Raw genomic sequence first — 12,257 nt, 5'->3', positions numbered from 1 at the left:
ATAGGGATGCCTTTTCAAATTAATATTTTAAGTTCCTTTAAAGATACCTGGAAGTGGAATTGCTGGGTCCTTCTTTATCTCTCATTATAGCCTTTGTTTGAAAGTCTATTTTGCCTGATAAAAGTATTGTTATCCCAGCTTGTTTATTTATTTCTATTTGCATGACATTTTTTTCCACCTCTTTACTTCTAGTCTGTATATGTCTTTTTAACTGAAGTGAGTCCCTGAGGCAGTATCATGTATGGGTCTCTGTTTCATTTCCATTCAACCACCCTATGTTTTGATTGGAACATTTAGTTACATTTAAAGTAATTATTGATAGGTATGTGACTATTGCCATTTTGCTGTTCATATTTTTTACTTTTTTTTTTACTTTTTCTCCTTAAAGAAGTCCCTATTTAAAAAATTATTCTTATTTTTATTGATTTCAGAGAGGAAGGGAGAGAGAGAGAGAGAGAGAGAGAGAGAGAGAGAGAGAGAGAGAAACATCAATGATGAGAAAGAACCATTGATCAGCTTCCTCCTGCACACCTCACACTGGGGATTGAGGTCACAACCCGGGCATATGCCCTGACCAGGAATCAAACCATTTCCTCCCGGTTCGTAGGCCAATGCTCAATCACTTAGCCACACCGACTGGGCAAGAAGTCCCTTTAACATTTTTTGTAATATGGTTTGGTGGTGATTAACTCCTTTAGATTTTTCTTGTCTGGGAAGCTCTTTGTCTGTCTTTCAGTTCTAAATGATAACTTTCCCTGGCAGAGTAATCGTGGTTATAGGTTCTTGCTTTTCATCACTTTAAATATTTTATGTAAATCCCTTTTGGCCTGGAATGTTTCTGTTGAGAAATCAGTTGATAGTCTTATGAGAACTCCCTTGTAGGAAACCAAATACTTTTGCTGCTTTTTTGATTCTCTCTTTGTCTTTAACCTTTGGTATTTTAATTATGATGTGTCTTGGTGTGGGTATCTTTGGTACTCTCTGCAGTTCCTGGACTTGTATTTCTATTTCCTTCACCATGTTAAGGAAATTTTCTGTCATTGCTTTTTCAAATAGGTTTTTAACACTTGGAGTGCGGGAAACGAGGTAAGTCGGCTCGCGTGAATTGCGCGTACTCCGCGGGAGCCGTCTTTAACTCGGTTCATATAGATTTGCGGTGGAGTGCGGGAAACGTGTAAACTCGGGCCGATTGTAACTGCGTATTACCAAATATTTGTTTGTAATCCACCCTTTTGGTGGATGGAACAAAACCAAAAGACAGAGCCATCTTATATTTTGGCGGGAAATTCACCCGCACTCCAAGTGTTAATATTTTTCTCTCTTTCTTCACCTTCTGGTACTCCCATGGTATGAATGTTGGTATGCCTGAAGTTGTTTCAGAGGCTCCTTACACTATCCTCATTTTTTTTTAATTCTTTTTTCTTTTTGCTATTCTAATTGGGTGTCCTCTGTTTCCTTATCTCCCAAATCTCTGATTTGATTCTCTGCTTCATATAATCTGCTATAGATTACTTCTAATGTATTTCAGTTATTATAATCTTTATTTGTGACTGGTTCTTTTTTATGTTTTCTATCTCCTTGTTAAAGTTTTCACTATTTTGAACTCTGCATCTGGTAGATTGCTTGTCTCCATTTTGTTGAGTTCTTATCTGGAATATTGTCTTGCTCTTTCATTTGGAATATGCTTTTTTTCTCTTCATTTGTGGCTGCCTCCCTGTGTTTTTTTGTATATATTAGGTAGAGCTGCTATGTCTCCTGGTCTTATATATTAGCTGTCCTGTGAGCCCAGTTATACAGTCTCACTGGTAACTCCAACTGGGTATTCTAGATGTGTCTCTGTGTGGGTTCTGTGTGCTCTCCTGTTACAGTTGAGCCTTGATTGCTGCTGGCATGTCAATAGGAGTAATTGTCCCTCAGGCTGACTGGCTGTGGCTATAGTAGGGAAGTTGTTGTGTAGGGGCTGACCTCATGGATAAGGCTTTGCTTTAGTGGGGCTTTGTTGCCTGGAAAGTCCACACTTTGGCTGTGTCATTTGTGGATGAGGTTAGGTGGTGTTCTGGTGTGGTCTGAAGTCGGCCACCATGTGTGTTTGTTCTGTGGCCTCTTGGGAGAGGCTCTGGTGCAGGCTAAGCTCCACCATTGCCTTTGCTCTACCAGCAATGGCCTGGTATGAGCTACATAATGATCTGGAGATGATTGCTGCTTGTGCTGGTCTTGGAGGTGTCTGGAAGAGGCTAAGCAGCAAACTGAGGATGGCTGCCACTAGTGCCAGGCTTGGGACAAGCCAAGGCCAGTTGACTGCTTATTTGCATTTTTGAACCTTTGAGAGATTTTTTTAAAAATCCACCACATGAGGCAAGATATTCCCCCTGCATGGAAAAGCTATTTGAAATGGCGAGGTGGGGCTGTACATTTGGTGGGCTGAGTCTCAGAGAATCACCAGGATGGGATGAACAGTATTATCCAGTTTGATGGAGATTCAGATATGGCATTGCCTGTGCCTGCAGAGGGAGGGTTCAGCAAAGAAACAATGAATCTGCCAGCCCTTTTCTATGGGAGAAAGCTGCTGATTCAATCCTCACCATGAAGCCAGACAATTAAGTTCTTCCCTGTATGTCCCTTGCACTTTGCAAGCTGCTGCCCCAGCACTGGAACTTAGAGAGAGTAATCCCATACAGAGGTCCTTTAAATGTAATGCCTGGGACTCCAGAGTTCTCTTTCTTACTGAGCCGCAATTTCTATGGGTTTTCATTGCCAGAAGTTATGAGGACATCTCATCTCAGCCCTGGAATTCTGAGTTAGGGTTCATAGTGTGGTGGTGGAATACCTTGTTCTTTAGAAGAGAACTCTGGAGCCAAGATATCCTTTCAGGTTTTTAACCACCACACATGGGTATGAGACCAGCCTGTTTCACATCTTCACCTCTCTTACCAGTCTCCACATTGTTTCTTCTTTATATTTGTATTTATAGGAATACTGTTCAGCTAGACTTCAGGTAGTTCTCAATGATGCTTGTTCTGTAATTTAGTTGTAATTTTGGTGTGGTCATGTGAGAAGATGAACATAGCATTTACCTATGCCACCATTTTGACTGGACGATCATTCTAAAAACATAAAAATATTTCTTTTAGAGTAACAATATTAACTCCATATTCAAATATATGTAATTAGAGGCTCAATGCACAAATTCGTGCATGGGTGGGGTCCCTCGGCCTGGCCAGAGATCAAGGCCAATTGGGGTCATCTTGCCCAGTCCCGATCTGGGCCAATCAGGACCAGCTGGCCGGGGGAAAGGACCACGGGAGGTTGGCCAGCCATGGGAGGTTTGCTGTGGGAGTGCAATGACCACCCGGGGCAGCTCCTGTGTTGAGCATCTACCCTGTGGTGGTCAGTGCGGGTCATAGTGACCATTCGACTGGTTGTAATGGTCGTTTGGGCTTTTATATATATAGATTAGTGGGCCTCTCCAATCTGGGACCCCTCGGGGTATGTCCGACTGCTGGTTTAGTGTGGGATCGGGCCTAAACTGGCAGTCGGACATCCCTCTTGCAATCCGGGACCACTGCTCCTAACTACTCACCTGCCAGCCTGCCTGATTGCCCCTAACCACTCTACCTGCCAGCCTGCTTGCCCCCACCTGCCCCCCCAGCCATCCTGGTCACCCCCAACTTCCCCCTTCCGCCAGCCTGATTGCCTCCAATTGCCCCCTTCCGCCAGCCTGATCTCCCCCAACTGCCCCCCCTGCTGGCCTGCTTGCCCCCAACTTTCCCCCCCCCCCGTGCCGGCCTACTGGCCCCCAAATGCCCTCCCTGGATCACTCCCAACTGCCCCTCCCCCAGCCAGCCTCATGGCCCCCCAAACTGCCCTCCTTTGGCCAGCCTCATGGCCCCCAAACTGCCCTCCCCCTGCCAACCTCATGGCCCCAACTGCCCCCCCCCCGCTGGCCTGCTCGCCCCCAACTAACCCCCCACTGTGCTGGCCTGCTCACCCCCAACTGCCCTCCCTGCCTGGTCTGATCACCCCTAACTGCCTCTGCCTCAGCCCCGCAAACATGGCTTTGTCCGGTCTAATTACCATATTACCCTTTTATTAGTATAGATAGTCACAAAATAGTCTTGATTTGTTGAGTTGTTCAAATGGGATGAGTCTTTGCTGGTTTTCTGTTTCCTGAAGGCATCAAGGCATAGTTCACTGACATTTCTTCCTCAGCCCTCCTCTCTCCTGGGCTAGGTAGGGAGAAGTGAGCAAAGGTACCTACATAGAGAATCTAGGTGGTGTTAAGTTTATTCTGTCCACTAACTTTCTCCTCACTAGCCCCTATCCTATGGAAGTTTTATTAAATCTAAATGACAGGAAAAGTATTTATTTGTTTGTTTTAAAGTCATTTTTATGTGAAGTAATAGCATACAACATCAAATCTCAGTTAGTAGACTCTGGTACCTTAAAATATTCTTAGTCTCAAAACAGATTCCCTTTGTCTTAAGTTCCAAAAGTCACTCTTAAACTAAAAGGATACTATTAAATGAATATTAAACTAGTTTATATTTCAATTTGCATTTCCGCTATAACCTATATTAAACTAGTAAATTCACAATGTCAGAGCTACTTTAGCCAAAGAAATAAATAGTAGAAGACCGCTCCTAGTCTATCTTTAATCTCTTTCATTCTTGTATTTGAAATGATGTAGACAAGAAAAGAGAACAATGGAGAGCTGAATATTTCCAGATCTTAGCTATTGTAAATAACACTGCTATGAATGTAGGGATGCATATATTCTTCCTGATTGGTGTTTCAGGATCCTTAGGATATATTCCCAGAAGTGGGATGGCTGGGTTAAACAGCAGTTCTATTTTTATTTTTTTGAGGCAACTCTATATTGTTTTTCACAGTGGCTGCACCAGTATGCATTCCTACCAGAACAAAATAAATTGACAAACAAAATAAGTCCACAGACATGGAAGCATGGAATAGGCTGACAAAACTCAGAGTGGGGGTAAGATAGGAAGAGATTAACCAAAGAACTTACATGGATATAATACATAGCCCATGGACACAGACAATAGCTAGGTGAAGATCTGAGGTAGGGTGGAAGCTGGGTAAAGGTGATAAAGGGGAAAAAATAAAGGACATCTGTAAAACTCTCAATAATAAAAACTAACTAAATAAAAATAATATATTTTTAAAATAACTGATTATTGACTTTGAAATTTTAAAAGAGGTCATGATTTCTTCTGAATTAAAAACATATAAAGAATAAAAGAAAATAAATGTTTTCTTTTTGTAATATTAATAAGATCTAACCATCAAATACTGGTGATAAACAGAACTGATTACAAATGGATACATTTTTTATTGTTAGACACACTATGTTATATGGACATTTGTTAATTTATCTGCAATGTATACCACATTAGTTGATTTATGGTTATTTGAAAGAAAGGTCAATTGATGAGTGGGAATGAGGAGTGTAATTAAGAAGTCTTTTCTTTACTGTTTCTTTTCAAGCTAGAGAACAGTTCTGAATGCTGATGAGATAAGATCTATTACAATGCCATTTATTGGATTTAGGTAATTAAATCAGAACAAAACACACAACAGGAAGAAATCCATGGAAAAGCAGGTAGCAGTGAGGAAAACGGAGTGTCACAGTTATGAAGATTATCATGAGCCCAGTTCTTTATGGATCCAAAATAAGAGAATTATCCTCTACGAATTGAATGATGCACATCTGACTACTATTAGCTCTTCATAGGCATCGGGAAACAAGTAACCTTTTCTGTAGCCAGAAGTTTTCCATAGTGCTCATAAATAAAAGTTTTACAAAAACAATTGATCTAAGCTTTGGCTTAGATCTTACTTTTAAAGGCCAAATCTTCATATTCCCTGAGGATAAATTTAAACTGAGTTTTTGTAATATGTTTTACAAATTGTTGTTCTACTTTAAACACTCTCCTGAGAAGAATGCATACCAGACCCATTTTCTTTAACTCAGCATGTTAACTATAATGAAGAATTTTCTCTCCACTTTTCATTTACATAAGCCACTCAATTTGAATCACTTCTGAACCGTTAAGTTTCTTAAAGAACTGTATTAAAATCAATGGGATGCTTGTTAAAAATGCAAATTCCAGTGGGTTTTTTTACAGACTTACTGAAGCAGACTCTCTGGGGACATGGCAATGCAATCTATGTTTTAAACAAGTAGTAATTCTTTTATTCATAAACATTTGAAAAACACTGGCCTGTAGATTATTAGAACTGTAGAAGCTTCTTAAACTATCTGAATCATAGCTTTCTACGTGGAAGACTGAAGAAAGAGTAAAACAGGCCTCTTTCTTTTCTTTTCAGTGTGGTTTCCTCAAACAGAAGTCAGGTACTAGCTTACCATTTGCTATTCTCTCATCCAATAGGTCATTCACCAAATAGCTAGTGAGTACCTGCATCATGTTTTTAGATTAGGGAGATAAAATACCCAACACCACACACAAAAATCCCTGCCCTCCTCAAGCCTTTATTTCTTGTGGGGTAGAAAAGACCAACATGGCTGGAGTGAGGTGAATAAGTAAATACATAGAGTATGTTAGATAATGTTGGGGAAGAAACATTTCCCTTGTACTCTTCTAGATTCTTTGACTGGTCTAATAATCAAATGACATAAGACAGATTAATAGAAGAAAAAAAATTTGATTTTTATGCATGGGAACCCCATAAAAGTATGAGACCCAAAGGCAATCATCAATTGAAGGTTTATATAACATCTTGAGCTAAGAGGTAAAGGCTTGGGGACACAAAGGGGAAGAAGGCCATTCACTGGAAGGCAGGGAGATGTTTGGAAAACAAAGGTTGCCCTGTTCTGCAGATAAGTTTCTTAGGTAAAATTATCTCTGGAAATAGCTCTCTTCCTGGTACAAGCCCCCTTTCCAATGTAAACATAGGCATGGTTGAGGGGAAGGTAAAGAGCTTTTTTGAATCAGCTGGGTTTTTATTGCCTTTAGCACAAATAATTTTTATGCCAAAAGACCCAAAAGACATATTTTTGTGATGGTAAAATTTGCTCCCTATCATTGCTGTGATGTCTGATTAGGAGAAAGTGTAAGTAGAAAAGAAGATATAGTTAATGAGAAGAGGAGGAGGGTGTTAACATTTTAAAAGGGTTACCTAAAAAGGGGCACATTTAGAAGGTAATTTTTGAATAGAGATCTGATGGAAATGGGGGAACTAGCCATGTAGACATCTGGAGGATGTCCTCAATGAAAAAACAGCAAATGTGAAGATCTAGGAGCAAAAAGGAGTCTGACATTTTCAAGGGGAGGAGACCAACATGGCTGGAGTGAGGTGAATGAGAATAGCAGGAGGGTCAGGGGTGGACAGCGGGTTTGGAACACATAGGGCTTTGCACGGGATGATCAACATTTGATATTTTACCCTAATTAACTGAGAAGTGAGTAGAAGAATTTGAGCAGGTTTCATTGAGACTATTATGAAAGCAGCGAGAAAAGAAACAAGGAGACAATTTAGGAAGCTTTTACTAAAATTTAGGTAAGAGATGGTAGTTGGAGTTTTGGGTGTTGGAGGGAGTGGTAAGAGGAAGGAGGAGAGAAATAGCTGTCCTCTGGATATGCAGGACATGAATGAAAAAGGGGAACCAAGAGTGACTTTAAGGTTTGTGGCTTGGGTACCTGAACGAATAATTTTGCTAATAACTAAGAAAAAATGTATAAAAGGAACAGGTTGGGGTGAGATGTCAAAGCTTAATTCCTGACATATTACATTTCATATGCCTCTTAAATATCAAGTGGGATGTCAAGTATGCCTTTGCATGTATAAGATTTAGGGTTTAAGTTAAAGGTGAATTTGGATTATCAACACATGATGCTATTTAAAATTATAAAATTAGATGAGACAATCCAGAAAATGAGTGGAGGTAAAACAAAAACAAAATTCAAGGACTAGGACCTGACACTCTCACATGTTTAGTGGTTGGGACATGAGAAAGCATCAGGAATTGAAGTTGAGAAAGAGTGCCATAGACTGACTTGTGTGTTCCCCCTATTCCTTCAATGCGATTCCCTCAATGCGATGGTGTTTGGATATAAGGGCCTTAGGAAGGTGATTAGACCATGAGGGTAGAGCACTCACAAATGAGAACAGACCTTTATAGAAGGGACCTCAGAGAGCTCCCTTACCCTATCCACCATGTGAGGACATGGTGAAAGATCCCTGTCTGTAAATCAGGAAGTGGGCTCTCACCAGAGACCAAATCTGCTGGTGCCCGGATCTTGGGCTTCCAGCCTCCAGAACAGTGAGAAATAAATTTTTGTTGTTTGTAAGTCCATAACAGCCCCAACAAACTAAGATAGCAGTTGATATTGAGAGAGGAGTGCCACTGTAACAAATATGTAAAAATGTGGGAGCCACTTTGGAACATGCCTAGAAGAGCTTTGAGATGCATGCTAGAAAAAGCCTACATTGCTGTATGGACTGCTAAGGGCAAGTCTGGTGAAGGCTCAGAAAGAGAAGAGCAGAGCTACAGAGAAAGCCTCATGCTTCTCAGAGGACACCCAAGTCATGACAAACAGAATGCTGGTAGACACTTGGACAGTAAAGGTCATTCTAATGAGGGCTCAGACAGATGAGGAATGCATTATTGAGCCACAGAGGAAAGACCATTCTTTTTCCTTCACCTGAGAATATGCTTTTTATCGATTTTAGAGAGAGGTGGGGGCGGGGGGGGGGAGGAAGGGGGAGAATGAGAGAAACATCGATGTGAGAGAGAACATTGGTTGCCTCCGGTGTTCATCCCAACTGGGGATCGAATCCACAACCTGGGTATGTGTCCTGACTGGAAAACGAACCTGCTACCTCGGACAACGCTCCAATCAACTGAGCCACATCATCCAGGGTGGAAAGACCATTCTTGTTAAAATGTTCAAAGAACTTGGCTGAACTGTGTTCCCACCCTAGTGTTTTGTGGGAGGTAGAACTTGCAAAAAACAAAATTGGATATTTATCTGAAGCTATTTCTGAGCAAAGTGTTGAAGGTGCATCTTGGGGCCTCCTGATGACTTATAGTAAAATGCAAGAAGAGAAAAATGACTTAAAGATGGAATTGTTAATAAAAAAGGAACCAGAACTTATTCATAAAATTCTCAGCTTATATGTAGTGTAAAAAATGAGAAAGGGCTTGTTTGGGAGAGAATTCTAAGGGTGTGGCCAAAGGATTCGGAGGTAAGTCAGCCCTGTCCACAAGAGCCAGGAGCTCTCTTGTTCAAGACCATAGAAGACAACAAAGGAGAGGCTGCTGGTTCCTTAGGGACCTTCGCACACCCTGCCTGCCAGCCTCACAATGAGGGCTCAGATCTCCACACTGTATGCTGCACCGCTTGCCCTCTACAGGCGTGACTCAATGGCCCAGTGTGTGTGAGGTGCACCTAGTCTAGCCATGGAGGTGTATAGCAGCCACTGCCTAGATTTCAAAGCATGGGGCCTCCTGGCACAGCATTAGTATGTGCTGTGCTCAGGATCCCAGCCCCTGAAGACTGTCAGTCCCAGGCTAAGAACTACCATAGGGGCAGAGCCTAGGAACCGAGGGGCCACAGGGCAGACTATTGAAAGCCTTGGGGGCCAAAACCTTGTCCAGTAAAGGTGTGGGGGAAAGACCCATCTTCAGTGGGCCTGAAGCCAGAACATTAAGCCAAAGGAGGATTATTTTTTTTTTTTTAATTTTTTTTTTTTTTTACACCACACCTTTGACCAGAGTAGAGCAGCAGAATTTCCAGTTACATTCTCTGGCAAATAGCTGGAGAGCAAATGGTGTTTGTGAATTGACATCAGTTGACATGCAGGAGGGCTTGGAGTTTCCAAGAAAAGCCACCCAGTTAAGGAAAGACCCCCATCTCTGCTTTGCACGGGGTCATGAGAACACCTGCAGGCAGGGCCAAAGTTCTCTTCAGAAGGAATTTGTCCAACACAAGGATGAATGGGCAATAAAGGTCTTGACATATTTAGTCCTGGAGTTCTATGTCACAGCGATTCTTTGTCTTTAAAAAACTTTTATAAGACTTGGGAAGTGGCTGCTCCAGGCGACTCCCTCCAGCCAGTGCTTGACATCGGTGGTGGCCCAGGTTAGACCTCAAGCCCCGTGGGGGCCGTGGCAGCAGAGCGTCCACAGGAAGCGTGGGTGGGTGCACCGCCATCGCTGTGGGGAACCTCTGGATCCGGCATTGCAGCTTTTCGGCAGAGGCATGGCATCGGCCACCACCAGCAAGAAGATGGGGAAGGAGGCCACCTACTCCATCTGCCTGCACCCGGTGGCCGAGCCTGTGAGCATCAGCTGCGGCCACAGCTACTGTCAGGCCTGCCTGCTGGGCTTCATGGGCCCCCCTCCTTGAGGCTGAGCGGAGACCTTCTCTTGCCCCAGTGCCAGGCTCCCTTCCAGAGAGGCAGCCTGCGGCCCAACTAGCAGCTAGGCATCCTCATCACCGCCCTCGGGAGCAGGAGCTGTCCTGCCAGGAGCACAGGGAGCGGCTGCACCTCTTCTGCAAGGACGAGGGCCAGATCATCTGCTGGCGCTGCGAGCGCGACCCGCGGCACAAGGGCCACGCCACGGCGCTCCTGGAGGACACGGGTCCCGGCTACAGGGAAAAGCTTCAGAAAGTGGTGGGGAAACTGAGGCACTGGAAGAGAAATGCACGAACCAGAAAGCATTCACAGCAAAGCAGATAGCCCAGTGGAATGAGAAGATAAAGGCTCAGAGACAGAAAATCCAGGTGATCTTCCAGAACCTGCACAGCTTCCTGAGGGAGGAGGAGAGATCGTACCTGTGGAGACTGGAGAGCGAGAAAGAGCACACTCTGCAGAGACGGAGGGCCAGTGAGGCCAAGCTGGGGCAGCAGGGCCGGCAGCTCGAGAGCCACATCCTGGAGCTGGAGGAGCAATGCCAGGGCTCCGCCCAGAAGGTGCTACAGGAGCTGAAGGGTTCCCTGTGCAGCTGGAGACGCCGGAGGCCCTGTCCTTGGATATTCAGTCCGAGTGCGAGGTCCCCGAGCTCTACTTTGACCTGAGGAGACAGTTGAAGAGCCATCAAAGACCCTGCGAGGGTGATCTCCCTCTGTCAGTATCTGTTTGGGATTTCTTGAACCATCTGACAGAGTGGTCTGGCAGTTTTGAAACTGACATGGAACAGTTTGCCCAGACCCCGAGTGGCCGGGTCTCCACGACGAGCTTGAAGAACTTGTGGACCTCATCTATCAACAGGCCACGTCCATGCCAAAGTTCCATGTGTGGGAGCTCGCCTGTGTAGGTACCTGTCCTGTCACCTGACCATTAGCTCAGAGGGGCAGCTTCTGCCAAGTGCTCCTTCGAAGATTACAGACTGAATATGACCTTAGAGATCAAGCTGCCAAGGAGGATGAAGCAACTCGGAGACAATTCCATGGGTTCGTGCTCTTTCAAGGAGAACTTTATCTTTCACTGAAGATCAAAAGAGCAAAGGGACAGGTTCAAACAGCTATTCTTCAGCCTTTTCTTCGGGGGTTGTTGGACGCCGTCTTTTCTAACCCTGTGGACAATAACCTAATTTGTGCAGTAAAATTCCTGAAGTTGACAGGGCCGGCGTTGGAAGATGTGTCTGGAAGGGACAAGGAACAAAGGACATGGACGAAGTTATCCAGAGGATTGAAAATATCGCCCTGTACGTGGCCTTTGAATCTGAGAATTTCGTCACCACAGGATAATTCCCAAGTAGAATTGTTGAACTTTCACTGGTACGGAGATGCGGTTGCATAGAACTCAAAGCGGTCTGTAAAGAGAAGCATTCCTCTAGTTGCTATGGTGCTGTGTTGTGTGCATTGTGCAGAAGGCTCCAAAAGTGGACTCCTGGGCTTTCTCGAATGACCTTAAGTCCACCATAGCTAGCATAGGTCCTTAGGCAAGCCACATCAGCTTCTCTGAGTCTCAGCTTCCCCATCTGAATGCACAGCTTATAGGTGGCTGAGTCAAGATTCACACACCAGGCCATCTGGGCTGGAAAAGCTTGTGCTTTTCTCAATTCAACATAATCAGCAAGGCCTCGAGAGAAAGACACAGCAACCTCCTCTGTGCTAAGGATGGTGCTAGCTTCCGGGGATGAGAGGGAAAAAGGGGTTAAGGCCAAGTTTTCTCCTAAAGGAGCTCTACCTGGAGTAGCCAAGGGACCAAGAGAGGTCTGCAGACAAGAAGGAAAGGTGGAATTGGCTGAGGAGCAACCCCTCCGGGAA

The 12,257-nt window shown here is 44.0% G+C and overlaps 1 pseudogene; it reads left to right on the top strand.

The window, feature by feature from the left end:
- Window positions 1-9,884: 9,884 nt before the first annotated feature.
- On the top strand, window positions 9,885-11,735 carry LOC102434091 (annotated as a pseudogene).
- The last annotated feature ends 522 nt before the right edge of the window (window positions 11,736-12,257 follow it).

Source organism: Myotis lucifugus, unplaced genomic scaffold (genome assembly GCF_000147115.1).
Source record: "Myotis lucifugus unplaced genomic scaffold, Myoluc2.0 scaffold_120, whole genome shotgun sequence".
Lineage (NCBI taxonomy): Eukaryota > Metazoa > Chordata > Mammalia > Chiroptera > Vespertilionidae > Myotis > Myotis lucifugus.
This window is presented reverse-complemented; position numbering and strand designations above follow the sequence as displayed.